This window comes from Ochotona princeps, chromosome 4, assembly GCF_030435755.1.
Source record: "Ochotona princeps isolate mOchPri1 chromosome 4, mOchPri1.hap1, whole genome shotgun sequence".
NCBI lineage: Eukaryota > Metazoa > Chordata > Mammalia > Lagomorpha > Ochotonidae > Ochotona > Ochotona princeps.
Window position 1 is genome coordinate 55,180,373 of NC_080835.1, and position 13,128 is coordinate 55,193,500.

Genomic DNA, 13,128 nt, shown 5'->3' on the forward strand with positions numbered 1-13,128 from the left:
GACCAGCCAGTTGAGATATCATGCTGTCCCCCAAAATAATAAATCTTTTTAAAAAAGATGTAGAGCAACTGGATCTCAAATTGGTGCCCATATGGGATGCCAGCTCTGCCTTGGTGGCTTAACGTGCCGTGTCAGATGACTTACCTTCTACTTACTTCTTTGTAATTTGAAAGCTGGGCCTGGCACTGGGGTTAGACATTTTGCTGAACTGTGGCTTCCTTCACTTAGTCCATGAGCTTGAACCCTTCTTCAGCTGTTTGCACCCTGTATGGGAGCAGTACTTGTTATCACACATCAATGAAGTTTCCAACTCCTGCCCTAAAGTGGGCAAGTGGATTTTCCCACAACTTTTTACTTTGATAACTTTCCTCCCATAGAATAACCTTGGCCAGAGATATATGAATCCAAGAAAACTATCTGGTCTGTTTCCCTGTGTGTCTAGGGATTTAAATTATTGGCCATATTTTAATTGTAGATATACTTTTATACTTGAAATAGATTAGGTAGAAATTTGGTGCATTTTTTTTGCTGTGTTCACAGATCTTTGATGTTTGTTAACGTCATATGGTAGACTAGGAATAGCAGTTTTGCTTTTGTATTCTTAAAGACTGAAGGGCATGCTTCACCAAATTAAAGCACCCAAGATTCATTTAATATAGGGTAATATTTTATCAAGGTCATAAGTGATTTACTGTGAAAGATCATATTTTATTATAACCTAAACAGACTTAACAAAATCTAGACAAATTGCTAGTTTAAAAATGATGTGAACTTAGTTTTCCCACAAGCCCACAAAATTATGCATAGATGGCAGCAGGCATTATTACATTGATCCCCAAAGTTGTGAATCTAGCAGCAGCTATTATAACATGCTTTGTTTTCATTATTGCAATGCTTAGCCAGTCATCTAAATTCTAGCCATTGCTGTTTATGGCAAGAAATAGCATCCCAGCTGAGGCAGCAGAGCCAGTCATACCATTTTATTGATGTAATTTGACTTATTTTGGTTCCTTTCCTAGTGTCGAACATTTTGTGAAGCCCTAACATAAATTATTGGCTTGTATAACCCACTGCATCAGCTTCACTCAGAGATTTGCTGCCTGTGCAGTTCCTTAATTTTCAAGTGTGAGAGATTTATTTTTCCTCCGTGAGTCCTAAAGTTTCTCCATGTACTCACACACACACACGTTTGAGGATATGTGTGAGTGCATAGGAATGCCAGCAAGAAAGATGAACATAGCTTTAGTTAATTCTCACATAAGATTCTGGACAAATATTTGAACTTACAGATGCTGGTTGTCATATTCTAAAACTGATTTGATCAGAAGCAGTGTATTAGTGTTTATAATTTGGTACTGTTTTAGCTACTCTTCTGACTGATTTTGACTAATCAAGATTCCACACACTTCATCTGTTGAGTGAATACTTATTGGCTACATAATGGAGCAGTTAATATTCCATAAACCAATGTAAATGGCAAAATAATACTTCAGATTATAGTCATGAGCATTATGGATCAGACAAGATATTTCAACCCTCATAGCAACCTGTACTATAGATGGGATTACGCCTGGCCAATGGAGCTGGCAGGAGATCTGCGAATATTAATTGTTTATGGATTTTCTGGCTGGGGTTTCCAGCTTTAGCGCCGCTTCAGCAGTACCTGTGGCCACTAATTCTTGGGCCTTTGAAAATTCTTGAGGTGTAGCTCAGCTTGCCTCTCAGATTGTAGTATGCAATTCAGCCTTTTCAAGTCTGCTAAGTTAATTACCTCTGTACTGTTCATTTGCTTTTCAGCCTGTAAAATTGTGTTGCTGTTCTGTCTTCCCCATTCTCTCTTGTTTTGTGTGTATTTAAAAAAACCTTGAAAGTTGCATTTTAGCATTTTTGTGTAGCTTCTATCAAATCAACCCTCTTGCATTATAAAAAAAAACACAATAAACTATGGACAAAACTATAATAAAAACAAACCCCTGAGGGTCGTGGACAACAGCTGAAAGCACACAGTTGGCGAGAGAAGAACCATGCCCATTGCAGTATGCAGGGCTTGCAGCCCAAGAAGACAGCCCCAGCTCTGACACAGGACACACAGTCTACAGGTAAGCAGCGTCATCCCGGTGACTGAGCGGCCCTGGAGGCAGGTGCCAGGCCACACACGCTGCTGCACAACTGCTAGAGCCTCTTCTGCTTCTGGGCAAAGAGCAGTTTGCTGGAGTGGAGCTCCATGTCCCTGAGAAGGGTGGTGATCATACAGCCCAGCTTTATGCCTGGAGGCTCTTTAGAATTATCCACTTCTGAGCTCATGTAAATTGTTGGCAGAATCTGCTTCCTTGCAGCACCAGTCTGAGGTCCCCATTCAGTTACTGGCCTTCAGCCAGGGGCCACTCTTCTAGAAGATATCCACATTTCTTCTTTCATGGTCCCTGCATCTGCAGCCCAGTTGTGTTCCAAGATGCCCTTTCCAGCATTAAAATCTTTCTGACTTTCCTACTGCTGCCAGCCAGAAAAAACTCTCTGCTTGTGTAACTAGATAGGGCCCACTCAATCCTCTCCATTCACTATAAACAATCCAGAGGCTCAACATTATTAGTCCTGGTTTAAAATTTCACTTACTATCCCGTCCTTCTAACTCTTATAGAAGGTTATGTTTTCCTTCCAAGTTTACTTAGTTATCTCTTGATTAAGAGCTAACCTTGTGATACCCTACCACACGCTGTAAGTAGTGATATATCTTATGAATCAATCTTTGTTAACCAGATTATGAGATCAAATGATTGCTAAAGTTATCTCAAAGCAAATTTTTAGAGCATCTTTCCCATCCAGTTGGAAGGCCATTGTGTAGTATTTATGCTGTTTAGAATTTTCTTTTTCAAACTCCATTTATTTATGATCAACCAGAGAGATTAAACAGTGGACAGATGGGTTTGGACTTTGCCACAGTTTACATGAGGTCAGAGAAATATCATGCACACACACAACACACTAACTTAAAAGGCATGAAGTAGCTATTATGGTAAAATTAATATTTTAAGAGGAAAGGAATCATTAATGAGAGAAAAGAACAATCTGGAAAACTGTGTTCCATTGAAAACACCTCATTACCAAATTCTTTAAGGGAAACTGGAAGGAGTTCAGAGACGTGATGAATGATTGAGAATCTGCAGCGATGAACTTCCAAGTGAAGATTTTATAAAACTAAATGTGTATAGCTCAGCTGAACAACAGCTAAGTCAGAGACATAGTTCAGAAAGGTTGAGAATCTTTTTCATAAGAATTAGAATTAGAATTAAATGAGGAGTAAGGAACCACAGTCTTTCCTAACCAGTGTTAAGCTATATCTAAAGTATGTTCTGTCTTGCATACTTCAAGAGTTGAGTTCAAATCTCAGCTCTTCTGTTTGCTACCTGAATGATTTCAGACAGCCTCATTAACCTTTTATATTTTGCCATGCATACATAGAGTGGGAATTATACCACCTACCTCATGGTTACCAAGAAGATTAGATGCAATTATGTATGTGACAAAGTTTCCATGCCTGGCATAAATTGCAGATTGAGAAAGACAGTAGCATTGCTTCTTGGCCTTTTGGCTAAGATCAAGTGATAAAGACAGTAGCTACTGTTTATATCACATTAGCACCATTATCCTTGGTTGGCTAAGAGTTCAAACTACCAGGATTCTGAAAAACCTGGGATACACATTCAAACTCTACTAATGTAACTGTGTCTCAGAGTCTCAAACAATTTTCAAATTTTCCCCATGGTAAAGTGCCACATATTTATCTCCATTTCTATAAATGAATTGTTATGATTTATTTATTTGAAAATTACAGAGAGAGCAAGAAAGACAAAAGCAAGAGAGGGGCCTTCTAGTTGTTCATGTTCACTCCCCAGATGGCCACAATGGCCGGGGCAGAATCAGGCCAAAGCCAGGAATCTGGAACTTCATCCAGTCTCCCACATGGGTGGCTGGGGCCCAAACACTGGGGCCATCTGCTGCTGCTTTCCCAGACTGTCAACAGAGAACTGGATCAGAAGTGGTGCAGCCAGGACATGAACCAGTGCCCAGTGGTTTTACTCACTATGTCACAGCACCAACCCCTTTATCTCCATTTCTGCATTCATCACCATTACTCTCAACATACACATACAAACTATTCCGTCAGTAGTTAATTGTGTATTGGATGAATGAAGTAAGTTTTGTTGATGGCCATGCCAGATGTCTGTGGTCATTGTTGGGGAAGTACTGGGATGGACCTCTATGTTCTGGTGTAATCAAATTTATAGCAGTAGATTTGATTGCATATCTCATCCCAATAAAATGTTTAGATTTGTCTGGATATTTATGGAAGAATCTCTGCACTTAGAATGTTTTGCTTTTTCCACACAGGACTCCTTGTGGCTCCTCACTGCACATAGATTTGTGTCACTGCAGTCAACAGAATATACTATAGTGAGATTCAGCAAAATCAGAGTCAGAGTTACTAATTATAAGATATTAAGATTAATTGGAGAGTACAAATCAGTTACATTAATAAGCATCAGCAGTAAATCATATTCATTGTATGATAGTTACCAGAAAATACAGGAGGGCTGGAAGAGATATAATGGCAAATAAGCATATGGAAAAAGGTTCAATATATTTAGCAAATTAAATATGCAACATGGAGGCTGGTGTTGTGGTATAGCAAGCTAAGCCATTGCCTGCAGTGTCAGCATCCCATATGGAGTTCCTGGTGCTCCACTTTCGATCCAACTCCCTGATTGAGCTCCCTGTTGATGTGCTTGGGAAAGCAGTCAATGATGGCACAGGTATTTGGGTTCCTGTTGCCCACAGAGGAGACCCATGTGGAATTCCAGGCTTCTGGCTTGAGCCTGGCCCAGTTCTTCCTATTGCAGCCACTTGGTAAATGAATCAGAGAATGCAAGATATTTCTCTCTCTCTTCTCTGCCTTTCAAATTAAACAGTCAGTCAATATCTAAAACCTGTAAAAACACACACATAAGATCATACTACACAGCTATGGGAATAGCTACGTTTTTAAAAGTTGGTACATTGCAAAGCACCTGAAAATTCACCCACTGCTACTGGGAATACATATTGCCTCTTTGAAAAACAGCTTGGCGTTTTTAAATAAAATTAAACATATATTGTCCATTCAGCCCAACGGTTCTACTCCTAGGTATTGATCCAGGAGGAACAAAAAGACAAAGCTAAAAAAAAAAAATAATGGCCAAATATTTATAACACTGCAATTAGTAATAGATAAAATTATGCTCTTAAATCTGAACATTAGGGCCCGGCATGGAGGCCTAGCAGCTAAAGTCCTCACCTTGCATCCACCAGGATTCCATATGGTGCCGGTTATAATCCCAGCAGCTCCACTTCCCGTCCAGCTCCCTGCTTGTGGCCTAGGAAAGCAGTGGAGGACGGCCCAAAGCCTTGGGACTCTGCACCTGTGTGAGACTTGGAGGAAGTTCCTGGCTCCTGGCTCCGGATCGGCACATCACCAGCCATTGTGGTCACTTGGGGAGTGATCATCAGATGGAAGATCCTCTCTCTCTCTCTCTCTCCTCCTCTTCCCTGTATGTCTGACTTTCCAATAAATATAAGTAAATCTTAAAAAAACTCTGAAGATGAATCTATTCCCCTTATAGAGATAAAAAGCTTTAAGTAAGATAGACGTAATAGAAACAGCCCAAATGTCCATCAGTTGATGCACAGATGAACAATGGAATGCGACTTTAGCAATAAAAAGAACAAACTCTTGCAACACCCTGAATGATTCTCAGAAGTGTCAGTGAAGGAAAATAGAATAGTGTGGCAAGCAGACTATGAACTCAATGAATCTCTTTCTACAACATCCTGAGAGGCTCTCTGTCCTATTAGACTGTCTCATGTTCTGGCTTGTACAGTCTTCACATCGAGATTGTATCGAAGTAAATGAACTGGAAGCAGGAACTCTACTCCTCAGTTTAAGGAGTAGAGTTTAGGTCTGAAGGGAATTGGGAATCCAGATTGGGTCGAAGGTCAACCTAAGAAGGTTTAATGCAAACCAGGGTACACAGAGTTATTGTAAGGCCAGGGAGCGAAAGTTGAGTCTCCAAACCCAGTGGTCACAAAAATGTCTGCTCAAATAGATCCTCCACTGGGTTGTCCACTCAGGTATCCTTTCTTTGGTGATTGTTAATTAAAACTGATTGCAGCTGCTGTTGAGATTGTGGTTTATCCATCTTTGACAAATGTCCATTTCTGCTCTGCTTGTCCATTTGCAATGCCTTTCCTTGACCCTTCTCGGGAGCTTGCAAGAATCCACAGCATAGAGTAAACGTACTTGCAGATAAGGTCGGCTCCAGAGTTAATTAATGCTGATTTGATAATTCTCCTGCATGTTTTCTGGCTAGCATAACCTATACCTAGTGAATTTAACAGTAATATGTGATATGAAGTAATGATTCTGTGCTTAGGAACTCAGCAAACAGAATTTGGTGGCTGAACTCAACCTGTCCAACCTTAGATATCCTATGTAACTTATTTAGGGTAAACGAAACAGGTAATTTGCATGCATTCACACATGCTATTCTGATCTAGTATTAATTTCGTCATTCTAAAAAAAGTTGACAGTTTGACTGAGAGGAGGAATCAAAAAGGCTTTCTCGCTTTCCTAGACATTAGAGCTTTCAGACTTGATTTTTAGGCTTTGATCTCAGAATGGCAGACCTTTAGGCCAGTGTTGTGGCTGAACCTGTAAAGCCATCACCTGGGGTGCCAATATCCCATATTGATGCCAGTTTGAGTTCCTGCTGCTCCACTTCTGTTCTGGCTCTCTGATAATGTGTCTAAAACAGCAGTGGAAGTTGGTCAAAGTACTTGGGCACCTGCCACCCATGTGGGAGACTGGGAAGAAGCTTCTGGCTCCTGTCTTTGCACCAGCTGTTACAAACACTTGGAGAGTGAACCAGCAAACAGAAGATTGATATCTATCTATCTATCTATCTCTCTGCCTTTGAAATAGACACATAAATCTTTTTTTTAAAGATTTATTTTATTCTATTACAAAGCCAGATATACAGAGAGGAGGAGAGACAGAGAGGAAGATCTTCCGTCCCATGATTCACTCCCCAAGTGAGCCGCAACGGGCCGGTGCGCGCCGATGCTATGCCGGGAACCAGGAACCTCTTCCGGGTCTCCCACGCGGGTGCAGGGTCCCAATGCATTGGGCCGTCCTCAACTGCTCTCCCAGGTCACAAGCAGGGAGCTGGATGGGAAGTGGAGCTGCCGGGATTAGAACCAGCACCCATATGGGATCCCGGGGCTTTCAAGGCGAGGACTTTAGCCGCTAGGCCACGCCGCCGGGCCCAAGAGACACATAAATCTTAAAAGAGATGACAAGCTCAGTTGTGTCCTGAGTTTGCCTTATAGTGTATTTACTTGGAGAAAAGACCAGCATATGTTTATGTATGCGGATGGAAAAGTACTTAGGTTGTTCTTGAAACCGGAGACTTATAATCGAGTTTTTATACTTTTCCTTAGAGATAGATATTGCAGTACTTCACTGTGAGAAACAATATTATTGCTCATGTTAGATAGTCTTTAAGTAGCTTTTTCATATCTTGGAAAGAGTCATTTTTCTTTCTAGGCAGGCAGATTTTACTGTTGACATAGTGGTGCCCTTTGTTTTAAGCTCATAATCTGGTTCTTTTCATGAATTGAAATATTGGTAACTAGTCTTACAAAGATTTTTGACTACATAAGCCTTAACTTTAAAGTTAAGTCTCTAATGCATATGTTCGTTTTTAATTTCTTATTTTTCAGTTCCTTCAGAACAGTTCTCTTTGTAGTCAAAATCATTGTAATCCCATCACGAATGTGTTGAGCTTTTAGTAATCTTTATTGAAGCATTGTATTAATCCACATTCCCTCACGGTAACAGACGGTTTGTGTCAAACATATCATGCAGCTTAGCTCAAGCTCCATATGGAACTAATAAGCCATGCAATAAGTGGCCTTGGGTAGATGAATGTAGTTTGGAAGGGTGTGTGTGTGTGTGTGTGTGTGTGTGTGTGTGTGTGTGTTGTCTAAACCAAATTTTCCTCCTTTGCCAAATCCTAAATGCCAAAATGATTCCTGAATCCCTAGAGTTTTTTCATGGCCTAGAAAAATTGTATTTTAAAAAAATAAAAATAAAATTGAGCACTTTGATTTTAAATTAGACCTCTTAGCTCAATGGGAGGATACTGAGTACAGGAACTCAGCATTTCTTACTCAGATGTGCAGTCAGCCCTTATCTTTAAATGTGCTCTTCTGAGTGGCAGGTGGCCTTTGTGAAGTGTACTGATTTGGAATGAAACCGCCCTGTTGCTTTGGGAGAAAAATATTTTTTACACAAAGGAGATATGAGGAAGAAAAACAGAATAAAGATAATGAAATTGACATGACTGTAGTCTGTTGCCGGCTGAGTGTACTCTCACTCTGATTTTCTTTCTGCTAGTTGCAGTAACTATACTCCAGATCTTCCTGCCTGTTGTATAATAGGAATTTCCTTTTGGTTTTGGAAACCACTGACCACTGCTTCTGTCCACTTCCTGTTGATTTATTATCTATCTGTAGTTTTTGCCTTAATTGCCTGTTAGCCAGGGAGCTGAGCAAAAATTAAATCGCTCCCATGGAGTCCTAAACAAATCTGGGAGCAGCTGAAATTCTAGCTAATTGAAACCAAAATTCTACTGAAATACTGCCTCAACTCTTTGGGTGGTGGGGCAGTAGGAAGTTGTTACAAAAGGTGTTTATTTCAGAGGCTAATTGAAGGCAGTTAGGCCTCAAGCAATATTTTATTTGCCTGGGTTTCTTGGCAGCGCCTTCCCCAGTCACAGTGAGAGCCCAGGGAGCGTTTCTTAAGGCGGTGGCAAGTGATAATAAATTGGTGTGGGTAGACATAAAGTTAGGTATCTCAGAGAAGAGTCTTCTATCTACTCACTGTCTCTCTCTGCTGCCTCTGGATTGTTCTGCTTCATGCCCCTGCTTAAAGCCCAGGGATAGATTATTACTAGCGAGCAGGCAGGTAACATCAGAACTCTTGGGCTGATGCTGCAGGCCCTCAGCGGTTTTCATGGCTCCCCTCTCAAAGTCGTGCCTCCAGGTCTTCCAGCTGCAATGGAAAGTCTAGCTGAGCACTTCACAACCACCTTAGCAGACAAATTTCGTGTGTCCTGTTTTATAGACAAAGTGCAGATTGGTTATGTAACTTGTTCAAGGTTATACACAGTATATTGCAGGGATAGACTGAGTCCAGATCTATCGTTTCCAAGACAGAGCTGGTTATGATTACAGTACCTTGCCTAGCAGACATGCAAGAGAAATGAATGAGTAGGACACCTTAGCAACAGCAACTATGGTTCTTTCTTCCACTCCTCAATTTTTGTCCTCCTTCTCCTCAGCCAGGTTCCTTGTCTTCCTTTCTATTAGAAATACTACACCAGGGAATCACTTACTGAAGACTCCTTTCAAAAAGTTTAGCAACTATTTGCCTAGGCCAATCAAGGAAGGAACTTGTGCAGGTCCACATGGCAGGTGTCGGTCTTCCCATTTTATTGTGTAATTATTTTTCAATGTATTGGCATGTATAATGTGTTTATTGCTGCCTCTCTGGTGTGCTTGCAGTCAGAAGCTCGGTTACAATGAGCAGTTACAAAACAGTATATTTAAGATGTTCCCTTTAATTTGAAGTGATTCTTCACTCCATTTTCTGATTCCCATTCTAACTAGTTAAATGATAAACCATTATTGAGCACCAGGGTTTTTTTTTAAGCTTTATTATATCAAGCACACATTGGAAAGCATATCAACAATGCACTTTATGGTAAGTCGGTTTACAGCAAAACTGAATGAGATAATTGTGGCTACAGTATTTTCAACAAAAAAAGGATGTGATACAGTCCTTTGAAATGCAGTATTCCCATTTTGAGGGTATATAGGAAAATATTTTTATTTTTAGAAAATAAAATTACTTTGCTACTCAGGGAAAAAAAAAAACAGAATGAAAGATTTGAATGAGAACCAGAAGTTTGTGGATTTGAAAACTCGGTACTGATATGTATCTACACTTATAGTCCCACTTATTATTTAAAAAAAAACCTCAGAAATAGTAACACATTACAAAGAATACGGAACCATAGTGCCAAGAAATGCCAGAACCAATATGCAATTGAAACAGTTGGTAGGAATGCTATAAACAATTGTTCACTATGCATTAGAATGTTCTTGGAGTTTTGAGATGAAGGAATTGCTTCTTAGCCTTTTGGCTAAGATGAAGTGTGCGATGAAGAAAAGCCACTGGTAGGAAAACTGGTTTTGGTTTAAGTGATCTTTCATATTTTTTCTAATCATACCTTCTAACCAAAATCATGGCATTGCATGTTACTGAGAGAAAATAGCAATGAGTTTTAATATGCTTAGTCAGCCACTGCCAGACTGACATGGGAGTTCATAAACTGTTAACATTTATTAATTATAACTAGATTCCTAACCATGATTAAAAGATAGCAATGATGAAACCCTTTTTGAGAAAAAAAATCTCTTGTACCCCAGATTCAAAGCTGTTAGTAGGATGTAAAGGAATGTTAAATTATCTAATATTTTTCAAAAAACTAAGAATGAAAGAGTAAATACTGTTGGAAAATAATATGATAGCTTTACAGTTTCAAAGTCTACACATCTGCAGCTTAACTTTTATATGATGATAAACAAACACTATTTAGTTCCATAAGATGTGAACACCAGTTTTATGTCCAGCCCAAGGCCCAATGCTTGGTGATGATATAGTCTCTATGTGTGTTTCTATACATTCTCTCTATAATACATTATGTATTGAGCACTTAGCTGTACTACATACTGATTTTGACACCTTGTATGCTTTATCATATTTAAACTTTGCAAGTGCTCTACAAGACAGTTGTCATCCTCATTTGATAAAGAAGAAAACTGGAAAGCCAGAAAAGTGGAGTGACTTATTCAGACTTGGGGAAGTAGATCTCTAAGGGCAGTGTGGACTGGCAGGTTAGATGATAAATGAATCAGATTGAGAGGAGCTTACAGGATTCTGTCAGAGTTCAGGGAGTACCTAGTGAGACAGGTGGGAGGAGAGTGGCAGTTACCATTTCTAGAAAAACAAGCATTCCATGACTTACTTAGGTATAATGCGGCAGATGCTGAATATTGGTTTGTAAAACTAGAGGGTGAGACCCAGGAAAGTGTATATATATATATATATATATATATATATATATATATATATATATGGTAGAGGGTCAAATTCTCACATTTTCGTTTGGAAATTAGTTAAATGATATATGGAGGAGGGGATTGAATGCTTGTGTGGGAGAGGAGGAAAGGAACCAAATTCTCCCGGTTCCTAGTAGAATAGTAGGCCATATCTGAAATCAGGGTGAGGATGAGAGATATTAACCAACGCGTATCATGTAGAAATACAGAGGGAAATCAGAAGTGACTAAAAAATGATATTCCTGAAGAGCAGAGAAATGCTGTTTGTTTACTCATGCTTTGCTAATAATATTAGTTAGTACATGCTTTGTGTGCACCATTCTTTGGGTGGTGGTGTTCTCTGTCTGTGTTAAGTGAATGACAGAAAGATTTTGGAACTGTTACCAGGAGGTTGCCCCCTTGGTGTTGTCCCCTTACCACCTCTCTGGCTCTGGGCAGGATACTAGCTTTCTTTGACCATTCCCTCATTTGTAAAAGGTTGGAAAGATGATCTCCAAAGCTCTTTAAGCTATAAAATCCTAGGGTTCTAGGGGAAAAAAAAGAAAGGGGGGAAAAAAACAAGAAGAGTGCTATTCAGCAAATGAAGAGTTAAGACTTGGGTGGAGGCTTGAAAATCTCACATCTTCCTTTTTTGGTTTGGTTGAAATCAGACTTGGAGAGAAATTTTCATTGTGGTCTCTGAAAAGAATTCAACACCCACCTTCCATTGTGGAGCCTGGGGCAGACGGTTGCCTGTGTACTGGCTTGGAGACACATAGCTTGGTGTTATTTCAGTATGGGGTTTTTTTTATATTTAATATTTTTCAGTATGAATCACAGGTGAAATTTCCATGCCATGTGTAAACAATTTTACTTTTTTATGGAAACAATGAATTCAGGAATGTCATATTGGGATATCAGCCATCTTACTTTTATCAATGTATGGGGGGAAAATGCTTTTATATTAATACAAGGAATGATGTCATTTAATATGGGGTAGATCTTATAATTCAAGGTCAGCAAATCTCGGGAGGTGATTTAGATCATCAAGCTGAATTTGAAACAGGAAACAAGTATTTTCCCTCTGTCTTCTCAAGTACCATTGCCAGCTTTTTGCCCAGACTTTGGGGAAGCTGGTAGAGTGTCATGGCTCCTAAAAAGGTGCCTGTCACGGACAATATCTGGATCATGTGGCCCCAAGAGAATCTACTTCCTCTTTCTGATTTTAGTTTCCTCATTTGTAAAAAGCAAAGGTTGGGCCTGCTGTGGTAGCCTAGCAACTAAAGTCCTTGCCTTGCACTAGCCAGGATCCCGTATAGGCGTGGTTCTAATCCCAGCAGCTCTGCTTCGCATCCAGCTTCCTGCTTGTGGCCTGGGAAAGCAATGGAGGACTGCCCAAAGCCTTACAGCCCTGCACCCATGTGGGAGACCTGGAAGAAGCTCCTGACTCCTGGCTTCAGATCAGCTCAGTTCAGCTCAACTCAGCTCCGGCCATTTTGGCCACCTAATGGACAATTGGTGGACAGAAAATCTTCCTCTCTGTTTCTGTCCTCTTTGTATATCTGCCTTTCCAATACAAATAAATCTTTAAAAAATATATATTGACTTAAGTAAAGTCCAAGATACCTTTTAGTTTAACCAAGCAGTTGAGCAGTCTGCTGCCTCCCTGGGTGATGTCAGCAGGAAACTGCAACCAGAGCTGAGCCAGGACTTGAACTTAGTGCAGTACAGCAACATGTGATGCAGGCATCCCAAATAGCATCTTAATTTCTGCACCAGACACCTACCCCGGTTTTGGTTTTTAACAAAGGAAAATATTAAAAACCTTGGCTTAGCCATTCCTGAATTTTCATGTTAAAACATAGAAGC

The 13,128-nt window shown here is 40.0% G+C and overlaps 1 protein-coding gene across 3 annotated transcripts in view; it reads left to right on the forward strand.

Moving 5' to 3' along the window:
- Window positions 1–13,128, forward strand: part of UVRAG (UV radiation resistance associated) — a 312,534-nt gene that overhangs the window by 269,383 nt on the left and 30,023 nt on the right. The window lies entirely within an intron of this gene.